A 12,794-nucleotide genomic window follows, 5' to 3' on the forward strand; every position below is an offset into this window, starting at 1 on the left:
AGCCGAGTGCCAAGGGAGGTTATAAATATTTTTTTCTTCGGCCCTGAGTTGAAAAGTGTTGAAAGGGTCTCTCTCTCTCTCTCTCTCTCTCTCTCTCTCTCTCTCTCTCTCTCTCTCTCTCTCTCAGCACATTGGATGATTATTATGCCATTGAACTTGGTTGTGTGTAGGCTGATATTTGTGACAGATAAACCAAATGTTATTATTTTTGTTTTATCAACCATTTCCTTATTCGATTATTTACAAAATGTTTAACAGTATTCGGTATTAAAGTTATGAAGTTCTGTTTTCTTGACTTGTTCTTTGGGAAGAAATTACACAGCAGCGAATTTATATTGGGAGGACAAATAATCCATTTCAGATAGTATATTGGCAAAGGCACCAGCCGCCTATTGAGATACTACCACCAGAAAATAATTAGGTCCTTTGATTGCCCAGGCAGTACACCATTGTATCCCTCACTGGTTAAATACTATTTTCTTTGTAACTACACACCGAGTGGTCTGATTCTTACATATACACATTTCTTCTTCAGACACCTGACAACTTTAAACAAACCGAACATTTTTAATACTGTAATTGTTCTGTGGCTACTTAACATTTGCTAAAGGTAGAAGATACTCATTAATTAACTAAGTTAAGCAGCTCTTCTGGGACGTCACCCAAATCAAAGCAATGTTCTCTAGTCTTGGGAAATGCCACATCCTCTGCACCATAGTCTTCCTCTGTCTTGTATTAGTTTTCTAGCTTTAGGTTACATCCACACAACAATTATGTCCGTTTTCTCTTCTTGTTTTTAAACATTGTTTTGTGCAGGATATAAGGGCCAGGGATGCATTGAGGCTTATCAAAAGGCTGTCTATTACCTGTCTGTTCCTTTATCTTCCTCTTTAGTATTAATTTTCTAAATCATCTTTACTGTCCTTCTTTGAGTTGAAGCTGCTATCATGTGCGGTACATAGCCTTGCATAGTTTATTGGCTGCGTCATGTTAACCAACACTTTTCCACTCTATGATTTGCATTGTTATTTCTTTCTGTTTATAGCCGTGTACATGTTGGTTTTGTTAGGATCATTGTTAAGTTTGTTGTCGAGCGTGACGAGACCTTTATATTGTTTTTAATTCTTAATTTTCCTGGAGATATTGAGCACCACCCAGGACCATTGCGTTCTAGATTTATTCTTATGTATTGCAATTTTCGTGGGCTGCATGGCAATATTAGAAACCTTGCTGTTACTTCCAGACAATATATACTATTATGCTTTCAAGGTTTTTTTTCAATTAAGGCACTCGTCAGAATTTTTTATTCCCCTTTTAAAGAAACCAGTAATTTTGAAATGTAATGTCGTTCCTTTGCCAGGGGCAATTGTGGAAGTCATTAGATTCAGGTGTGTGAGGCGGGTGTTAGGTGCTAACAAAGAGGCGAGATGAATTCAAGTAACGTTTATTCAACAGATAACCAGCTTAAATACCAGCAGTTGTGAGCAGGAATGTCATAAAAATTCAAACCAAAACATGCGTTGGAAAGCCTAAACAGGTTGTCCTATTATCAGTGTGGAAATGAGCGAGAGATGAAAAATGCAATACCTTTACATTGTATGAACGTGTTTGAAACGAGGTATGGCTTATTCGGACCGTGGCTGATTTGGACCTTTTTCTGTCTCTTTCGGACTTGTATTAAGGCTGATTCGGCCCTTCATATTTGGTTGAATCGGACCATTAATTCGGATCTTATATAAACACCTGTTACTGACCGTACATTTAATGTAAAATTAAAACAAAAGTTACCAGTGTTAAGCAACTTTGACCACCGTGGATGAGGAAAAATAACCTAACACAACCCAAAGTAACTCATGCTTTACTCCTTCATTTACACACAATTTGGATCTTGCACACACGCTATACATATACATCTGTATATATATATATATATATATATATATATATATATATATATATATATATATATTATATATATATATATATATATATATATATATATATATATATATATATATATATATATATAGGCACACTTCTTTAGAAGCTGGCCTATCATTTTAGTCCTTCTACACTCCCATGATCCTTCCTTGAATTTCCTTTACCTGTTTTCTTTGACGCCTCTTTAGTTTGCCCTCTTTGACATACTTAACCTGATTAAGCCTTTAAATAAAGCAAGTTCATCTGCAAGTAAAATGGGAGGTTACCTTTTGTGGCCCTTTTGTTTAGTTTATGATGCCATCCTTCAACATCATTATTTGTTCTTATGCTGCACCCAAATACTGACCAGTTATCCACCTTCCTTATCCTATGATGCAACCATGCTTCCCTTACGTAATCCGTGAATTTTATATTTGGTCCAATTACACTTACCTTTCCTGAAAATTCACTAAAAGCTTCCTCAATATCGTCGAGGGGTAAAAATGGCAAAGCAAGAACTTTTTTTTTTTTTTTCAATTTTATACACGTCTCTCCTGCAGTACGTTTGTAATCCCAATTCCTGAACTTTTCTCCACAAAGCTTGTGTAAAATGGTAAGCACAGCCCTTTATTGCTGGGCCATTAAAGACCGATCTAATAGCTTTCCACAAACCTTCCTCAAAATAAACTACAAATGATGAAACACTAGGAGCTGAACTACTTTGAAGGTCCCATCTAAGTACCATGTTTTGCCTTTAACTAGAGAATTTGCTTGTTTGGCTTTACAAAATATGAAATACTTCTTTCCATCAACTACAACGTTTCTAAAAGACGCCTCTGGAATTGTCTTCTCAAGATAGTCCAGGTCCAGGTCAAATGTCAGATTGATGGGATCCTTGGGCCGACATGAAGCCCTTGCTCTGTTAATTATTATTATTAAAGTGTTGTGGTTGGCCCTTGCAGCTTCGGGCTGGCTGGAATCACTCAGTTGATTATTTATAGAGCTTACTACATTATTTGCAGACTCGACCACCTCAGATTTTCTTTTGTTTTTACATTGTGCCTTAATGTGTACTGCTTGCTGTATGTGTGCGTGGCCTTGCTGGATGAGTATGAGAAACTGCTCCTGTAGAGTAAAATGTATCTCCTGTTTGTTTAATAACAACTGAACAAGGGGTTTCCTTCCCTCGTACACTACACCCCCATTAATCAGAACCTACCTACCTTTTTTTTTTTTTTTTTTTTTTTTTAAACAATAACTATCACTGGAGACCAGTTTTGCCTTGCCCTGCTCACTGTCGGACTCCACAATATTGAAGGTAATTGCCGCCTTTGGGGCTGGTTCGTAGTTTTCATCACTTAAATGTTCATCAGAGAGAGATCTGGTGAAATATATTTACAGAAATATAATTATATGACCTATAAGACCTATAGTTATATATCCTACCACAATATATATCACCATCACACTCATATCACAGCACCGTCGCCACACTTGTATACCAGAAACTACCACCACCATAACTATACTTACACTTCTCCTTCAGCAACAAAGGACTTATGTGGCCGTGACACATCAAAATTAGAAGTCTGACTCCACCAATGAACTGCAATTTGATAAGAACATGCATTTTGTAAGATATCTTCGAAGTAGGGGACGTATAGTGTTTCAATTTTTGTAATTCATATATAAAACCAATCAAATCTGTGGTCTATTACAGTTATTTTAACATGAACCTAATGTTTGATTTTTGAAGGCCTATTATTTCAGTTCAAAAAGTAAGGGTCGAACATTACAGGAGATATATATTTGAAAAAGTAAAAAATTTTTGGCCTACCGGTAGGTAAACGTATGCTAGGCCTGTGCAAACATTACCCTAGGCTAGGCTACCTACCGGTAGGTAATCATAGGCTATGCTTTCACGGTGATGTTCTTGTCAATTTCATCCCATGCTTCCTTTACCCACTGGCATACAATAGAACAAGTTGGAGCTCTCATATTCCCAGTCTTGGTGAACGTTTTTTCTCCGTTCATCATTCAATTGCTCCATTTATGTCGTAGTTTTATCCTTAGATGGTTTGTTTATGCAAACATCAAGCGGTTGCAGTATGCTTGGCAATCCACCAGGAATTACTGCAACATCAGTTCTAGCTTTGCGCGCGCACTCTCAAACTTTTTCCACTAAACGAGAGCGAAACATATCCCAAACAAGTAGAGATTTTGGCCTCGGTAACCCACAGGGTCTACCCTGCCATACCTTGCTAACCCACATAAGGCATCCGGCTTCATCCATCCACCCTTGTGGATGGACATGAATGACAATTCTATCTGGAAACTTTTCCTTTGGTAAAGTTTTCTGTTTGAATATTACCATAGGCTTTAGCTTTGCTCCATCCGCCAAGCACGAAAGAACTACAGTAAATCGACTTTTTTCATGTCCAGTACTTTTTATAAGGATGGATTTCGCGCCAGTTGCATCAACCGTTCGGTTCATAGACATATCAAATGTAATAGGAGTTTCATCCATGTTGCCAATACAGCTCAAATTGTAGTTCTTCTTTCGTTGTTCAATAATAAATCGATGAAAATTTAAAATTTTTCTTCTTATTCCTTTGGCAACTTTTGGGCTATTTTTGTTCTACGTCTCAGAAAAAAAAATCATGTCTTTTCATAAATCTAGAACACCAGCCAGCACTTGCAACAAATTCTGGGATTCCTAATTTCTTTGCTTCTTGCAAAGCAACGAATCTTATGGCACATGTAGTAATTGAGCATCCTTCATTCCGACTTTTAGTTACCCACTCACTAACTATCTTGTCTAAATGTGGCCACTTACAGCTTTTCCCCCTATTAGCACGTTTATAGGATGGCATTTTCTTAATTTAATCCACATTTTTTCTCCAAGTTCGAACGCTAGTGTCGGTAACTCCAAACATTTTTGCAGCTTGAACTATATTAAAGTGTTCGCTAGAAAATGTACACTGAATACTAAATTGTTATTGTAAACAGATGTTAGTATTAAGTGTTGTTTCGATTTGTTTTATACATTTGTTTGTCGCACTTAAGCATAACCCCTACTTTGGTGGTAATTATGTTATGTTGGAGATGAAGACCATTGAGGCATAACCTCTAGCCTACTGCCAAAATCAAAACTCGAACTTTGCATGAGGTATATGATGAATTCATGATTTTGAAGGCAAAATAGGGCGTCGAACATTACATGAAGTCGAATATTACACAAGTATATACGGTAGATGTTAGCATTCCAGCATGTGAAGCAACTGGGTTAATGCATGCCATATCCTCTGGCTCCACCAATGAACTGCAATTTGATGAGAACATGCATTTTATAATATATCTTCGGAGTAGGGGACATATAGTGTTTCAATGTTTGTAATTCATATATAGAGCCAATCAAATCAGTGGTCTATTACAGTTATTTTCACATGACCCTATTAAATGCTAGCATTACAGCATGTTAAGAAGCCGGGTTAATGCATGACATATCCTCTGACTCTACCAATGAACTGCAATTTAATAAGAACATGTGTTTTATATTATATCTTCGAAGTAGCTGACGTATAGTGTTTAAATATTTGTAATCCATATTTAGAACCAATCAAATCAGTGGACTATTATAGTCATTTTAACACTAACCTATTAGATGCTAGTATTCCAGTATGTGAAGCCGTAGGGTTAACGTCCTCTTGACGTACTCTCCATAGGAATGTGCAGGCTATATGAAGAGTTGGGCAGGAACTTGCATCGCTGACACGTAAACTCGTGTGTTATTAGCACTTTTTGCAATTTACTATATTCATATTTAGAAAGCCCTTTGTGAATAAATTCGGAATTAACATCAAGAATGGAGGAAATATATATAAAAAATATGTACCACTGTACATGTTCACTCTAACCACTAAACTCCTGATTACAAGGCGACTACATACGCAAGCCACTTGGCTGTGAAGGTTTGTGAATACTTGTGTATCTAATGCACAGAGTTATATGTATCTATAACTCTTTGGTCTATCGGCGGTTATTATGAATCACCCAAACTAACCAAACGTTCACACAAATTAACCAAATGTAACCCAAATCAACTCGTAATGAAACATGTTTATGTTCTTTCAATGCTGTTATAAACACATAAAAATGCTAAGAAATTTTTAAAGTCCAAGAGCGGGATCAGAAAATCTGGAAAAAAATCCTTGTAGTATAATTACCTGTGTCTCCACATCCTCGATGTTGCCAGCCACCGCAAGAATTGCAATCTATGGTGTGGTGGTGGTCAGACACTACCTGGTCACAAGCCAAACACTTCACCGTTTCAGTCATCCTTGCGTGGTGTGAGGTAAGGAATTAACAGGTTGTGGTCCTAATGAGCCTTACTAATTATCTGAATCAGCCTAAATACATTGTCAGAATCAGTCAAGACTAAGGTCAGAATCAGTCACAGTCCGAATCGGCCACGGTCCGAATCAGCCGGCATTCTTTGAAACATAGATGGTACACGGCTCCCTCCTAAAAAACATATATGAAAAATAGGGCACCTTGCTTTAGATAGGCGAACTGTTGGCGGGACTTCTTGTAGGGGATATGCAGGTTTTAAGCAATTGATGGATAGCCAGTCTTCTTTGCAACGAATGCTAAGAAAGCCTTTGGTGTGCAACAGATCATGAGTAAACGGATGCGTAAGTGGTTGTCAGCGGTGGCTTGCTAATATCGTTGCGCAGGAAGATGTTTGTTGTGGTGTGTGAAACCTTTGGTATGTGTTGCTTCGCTTGGGGCTTCTTAAATCTGGCGACATGGAGTAGATTTTCCTTCAACTTAACGTAGCCGCTTTAGATTGTTGGAGGAGTTTGCAGATGAAACAAATGTCATCTGGAACGATCATACACCATTTCAGCTGCCAAGACATCCAGGACATCCCTGGGGGTAGTCCTTAATCTGGGGGAGGAACCAAGGAAGCTGAGTAAACCAGTTGGAGTCATGTCAGCGGAACATTAAATCTGGTTTGAGGGTTCAATGAAAATATACAACCATTCCGTGGGCTGCAGGGTTTTAGGCAGTTGTCTGATGTAAGGGGATGCCCAGGAGTTTCGATAATGGTGTCCACAATTGAGAGGTGAAACTGGTATCCCTATCAGAAGTGTAATTCTTATGGAGGCCAAATCTTGCTATGCATCGGGATAGTAAGACATGTACATGAGGTGGACATTGCAGTTTGCATGGGAATGATTTCAGGCTAAGTGGAGTGGTCAATGACGGTAAATAGGTAACGACGTCCGTTTGATGTGGGTAGGAGACCTAGCTTTTACAAAGTTGATGTGAGCAAAATGACACTGGTAGAGGAAAGATGCTCACTCCTGAATCCATGTGTTGATGTACTTTTAAAGTTTGTCATGAAGTACAGGCGCAGACGTAATCCTTAGCATCCTTAGTAATGCCATGCCAAATAAACTTCATCTTCAGTAGTTGAGCAGTAGAAGGTCACTAGGGATGCGAGAGGCCATGGATGAAATCAAACGCCTGTCGGTGCATGGGAGCAAATATCCATGGTCGTGGTCTACCAGTACTGACATAACAGAGGAGGGGGCCATTGGTGTCATCGAGGGTGCTGTCTTCCCAACGGAAGGTTGTGCAGGATTTCCTATATGCTTGGTACTCTGGATCTTTTCATTAGGCTTCTGCCAGGGCATTGTAATTTAATCATAGGTGAATAACAGCCAATGTGTTTCTTGACACAGCATTGGCAACGAGATTTTCTTTCCCAGGGACGTGTTGAAGGGTGCAGTTGTATTAAGCCACGGCACAAAGATGTCGGCCTTGATAGGCAAACCAGGCATTGAACTGTCGAGTGAAGGCATGCACCAGAGGCTTGTGGTCCATACGAATGACTAAGGGTGTACCTTCTAAGAAGTGGCGAAAGTGATGGACAACCAAATGCACCACCAGCAATTCGCAGTCAAAGCTAGAATAGCCAGATTCCGCCTTTGACAGTTTTCTACTGAAGAAGGCCAATGAGCAAGGCGAGCCATTAACCACCTGCTCAAGCACTGCACCAATAGAAACATCCCTGCATCGGTGGAAAGGAGAGGGGCATCTGGTAGGGGAAAAGTGAGAACACAAGCGATTGATAGGGCATTCTTTGCATTACAGGCGGCCTTTTCTTGAAGGGAACCCCATTTCAGGTCTGCTTGTCCTTGAGGGGGCCATATATGGGGCAAGAGAGATGACAACTGCCAGGAACCAGTGATAATATTTTATGCCCAAGAATTCTTGCAGTGCTTTACTGGTCGAGGGCTTGGGGAAGTTCTGGACGCCAGCTACCTTCTCAGGGAAAGGAGTTTGTGTCTTCAGGAGTGATGTGGTGCCCTAAAAACGATATTTTGTTGGCCCCAAAGGTACACTTGTCGTATCGAACTACACGGCCGTTCTGTTGTAGGCAGTCTGAAAATGATTGCGTAGGTGATGGGGCGGCGGTCTTCCTCTTTGGAGGAAGAGAAGAACACAAGCATGTCATCCACAGAATATGCTCTGAGAGCTAGGTCCCTTAAGATGCCATCTATAAGAGTTGGAAAGTGGCCCCAGTATTGCTAAGCACAAAACAGGAGTAATTTAGGGTGTATGTACAGAAGGGGATGGCAATGGTTGTGTGAGGTATGTCTTCTGGGTTTGTAAACACCTGATAATACCCCTTCAAGAGGTCGAGCATGGAGAAGACCTTCATTTTGTGAAAGTAAGAGGTAACGTTACCTGTTGTTGGTAGAGGTTGTAATACAGTTCTGTCTGCATGATCAGATGCCTTCAATCCCCAAAAGGTGCAAGGAGCCATCATTCTTCAGGATGACGTGTAAGGGCGACGACCGTGAGGTTGAGGTCTTTTGGCAAAGGCCCATTTCTTTCATTTCGGTAAACCTTTGTTTAGTGGCTGCCGGCGTCTGGAGAACACTGGGTGCCCGTCATCTTGATAGGTTGATAAATATCATGCTTCGCAGGAACCGTGAGCATTTGGCAAAGTTCAGGACAGAAGACTTTCTGGTACAACGTGAGGAGGTGGGTGCACTGATATAGAGTCCATGGTTGAAGGGGCCGGATTGAAGAGGTTTCTAACCGTATTCACGTAGTCTTTGGTCAGTGTTGAGTAGGTGTTCTCTTTGTCAGGAGTGGAGGTGTTGATGGAGGTCTAGGTGGTGGTGAAATGGCTGTCCATAATGGAATCTACTTTGGTTATTAGGTCCTTCCTGGGCAAGGTATCGATATCTGGGATGGCAGTGCGTTCAGGGCCAAGTAGGCATCATACCCAAAAGCCACGAATTAGGTTTATTTCCTAAGGAGAGTCGTCTGGAGCAGGTTGAATGTGAGTGATACTGGTCATTTCCCAGAGGGTGAGCGAAGCCTTTTGGTCCCCCAACGGCTGTTGAGAGAGCTGAAAAAAGCTTTGCTATACAGGCAGCTGGCAATATTGAGTACTGCTCTAGGAGGTATTTGTTGCGTAACTGCAATACAAACCACGCTATTTAATAGGGGTATTACTTTCGGCGTAGCTGAAATGACGAGCCATCAATTTTTAACGAGGGTTAACTACCCACACCGCTAGTTAGCGGGGGTTAGGGAGGGTAGCTTGCTACCGCTCCCCCTCACACACCTGTGATTGAGCTCACTTTGCGTTCGGCTCGGATGGTGAACGGTCATTGCGGTTCTTCATCCTCGCCGACAATTGGCAGCCATTAACGCTTTTTGTTTTCTCTTTTTTCTTAGACTGAGTGTATGTGAAGTGGACTTTTGCGACCATGCGCACCTGCCCTGGACTCTCCGACCGCCCCTGTGGAACATTTATGTCGGCGGTCGAGACTGATCCTCACGCCCTTTGTCCTTCTTGCAGAGGTCAATCGTGTGATAGTATCAAGTGTAGTGAGTGTAGGGAGTGGTCTTCCTCCCAGTGGGAGAGGTTTTCGCGACGGTGGAAGAGGAAGTCCAAGCGGGATATTTCTCCTTCGAAGGTTGCTTCGAAGGGAGGAAAACCCAAGGCCTCTTCTAATGTCGCCCAAACCTCCTCCAAAGCTCCTACTCGGTCGGTCTCTTTCGACAGACTGTCGAGTAGTAGCGTAGACCAATTTATTTCTGACCGACCCCGGGTCTCGAAGGATGAGGTTGGTTCCCCCCTAGCGAAGCAGCACCACCTCTCCCCCCCGGGTGAGGCCTTGTCACTAACCTCCGTTTTTCAGATTTGGTCCTCCTTGGGGCTCACGGATTCACCCTCCAAGGAAGCATTGCTCGAGGTCATCCGCATGGGTGCTTCTGTCAAGCAATCGCTGTCGCCGTCAGAGGTAGATCCCCTGACACTTTTCGATGTTGTTGTGTCAGAGGTGTCTCATGCGACATCACCCATCTCCTCTGCCACTCCAAACTCTACTGTAGCTGCCGACTTAGTTTCCCCAGTTCCTGACCATCCTTTGAGGGGGAAACAAAGTTCACCTTCGGTTTCTCCTGCTAGTGTTTCTCCTCCTAGGGGAAGTTCACTTACTGAGACTCCTCTTCGGAGGACTGCTGACAGTCAGCTTGCTAATCCAACAGCCCCAGAGGACGCATCCTTCGGAAGGCTCGCCTTCCTCTTTGCCTTAGAGGCCTTCCTTCACCTGCGGTGAGGAGGTGCCTCTTTGGTTCAATGTCTTCAATGCAGTCCCCCACAGAGGATCCTCTAGACCTTCAATCATCCATCCCTACAACTGCTACCAGTCTTGTGACTTTGGTCCTGGACCTCTGCAAATCGTTCGCGATCTCCTTCAGTGGATGGTCGTCATTTTAAAGGACAGGTTGACCATCCATCCAACAGATCTGCTGACCTTCCATCGCCGTTCCTTTACGAGCCTAATAAAGCTCCTACAAAGTGCGCTATTGCACGCCATCACTCTCGGCCTGTGCACCACGCGCCTATGCTCCCTGACCAGCGTTCACCAGGAGCTCGTCAATCACCAATGCTTCGGTGCACCACCCATCCTGCTCGCCCTCACAGAGGGCAACAGCCTCAATGCGCTTGCACGCCAACATGTGCTTACTCGCCAACCTGATCTTTAGTGCTCTCTTGTGCGCCGTGCGCCATGCGCATACGCGCCCACGATCACCTGCGTTCCCTGCGCGCCAACGATCTCCTGCGCCCACATTCTCCTACGCGCCAGCACCCACGATCTCCTACGTGCCATCGCCCACCTGCGCGCCACTACTCTCCTGCGCGCCAGATTTCTCTTACGCACCAGTTACCTGCGCGTCAACATTCTCCTGCGTAACAGCGCTCTCCTGCGCACCAGCACTCTCCTGTGGGCCAACATGTGTGCCCCATATCACCTGCGCACCAGCGCTCTCCTGTGCGCCATCTTGCGCGCCAACCAACCTGCCAGCAAAATCCTGCGCGCCATCACTCTCCTGCTTGCAAGTTCGTAGTTGAGGAGGTACTTTGAGATCCTGGAGGAGTCCAGTTCCGCTCTTCCTCTTCACCACTCGCTGGAAGAGCTAACCAGGGGAATCCCTCTTGAGAGACTCGCCAACCGGCAGGTCTCATTCTCGGCATCCGAGATCCTTAACCAGGAGAAGGTCACGAAGTATGCTATGTAAGCTACTTCGGGGCTTGATATCTGGTTAGGGACCTTAGGTATCCTGATACGATTTGAGGATTTCTCCAAGGAACGTACCAGGAATGCTATTTAAACCTTCCTACTCTCACGTACTCGCACAATCGAGTTTCTTGCCCACCAAGTCTCGAACTTGTGGGCAAATACCATCTTGAATGGCGAGATGTAGTAGCTGAGAGGTTCCACCAGAAGGTCCCTAGCGTTGAGATCAATACGCTCCGACATTCCTCCATAGAGGGGTCCCTTCTGTTTGAGCCTAAGGATGTGGAACATGCTGCTGAGAGGTGGAGGAAGTCTCATAAAGATTCCTTCCTCCATAGGGCTTTAACATCTAAGCCCTATAAACCTCCAGCAGCACAGCAGTCCCATCCAACCAAGACCACAACGACGACAAAAACTGCAGCGAAGACAACGTTGTCTAATCCCTTTCTTGTCAAAGACAGGAAAGGCAAAAAGTCTTCCAGGGGAGGGAAAAATCCTAGAGGGAGCAGCCGAGGCTGCAAATGCTAGGATAAGTAGTCCCCCTGCATTTCCACCAGTCGGGGGGATACCTACAAAGTTGCGCAAACAGGTGGAAGCAACTCGGGGCTGATTCCTGGACAATCTCCGTGATCAGTCTAGGATATCGCGTCCCGTTCATAACATCTCTATCTCCCCTGACCAGGAATCCAGTGTCATTGAACTCCCTTGCCATGGGATCGGCAAGGGGGCAAGCCCTTTGGGCAGAAGTCCAGACCCTATTGAAGAAGGATGGTCTCCAAGAGGTCCTCGACGGATCCTCAGGCTTCTTCAGACGACTCTTTCTTGTAAAGAAGGCGTCTGGAGGCTGGAGACCAGTAATCGACCTCTCGGCTCTGAACAAATATTGTCAAACAAACCCTGTTCAGCATGGAGACGGCAGAAAAGACTTCATGTGCACATTGGACCTAAAGGACGCGTACTTCCAGATCCCAGTTCATCTGTCTTCAAGGAAGTACTTAAGATTCAGCCTAGACAACAGAATATACCAGTTCAAGATGCTGTGCTTAGGTCTTTCCACAGCACCACAAGTCTTCACCAGAGTGTTTACCCTAGTGTCATCTTGGGTACACAGGATTGGCATCCGTCTCCTCCGTTATCTGGATGACTGGCTAATCCTAGAAGACTCCGTGTCAACCCTTCTTCAATACCGTGACAAACTTGAGAGTTTTTGCCAGGATATGGGGATCATGGTAAATCTCGAGAAGTCCTCTCTGCTTCCCA

Source organism: Palaemon carinicauda, chromosome 19, assembly GCF_036898095.1.
Source record: "Palaemon carinicauda isolate YSFRI2023 chromosome 19, ASM3689809v2, whole genome shotgun sequence".
Lineage (NCBI taxonomy): Eukaryota > Metazoa > Arthropoda > Malacostraca > Decapoda > Palaemonidae > Palaemon > Palaemon carinicauda.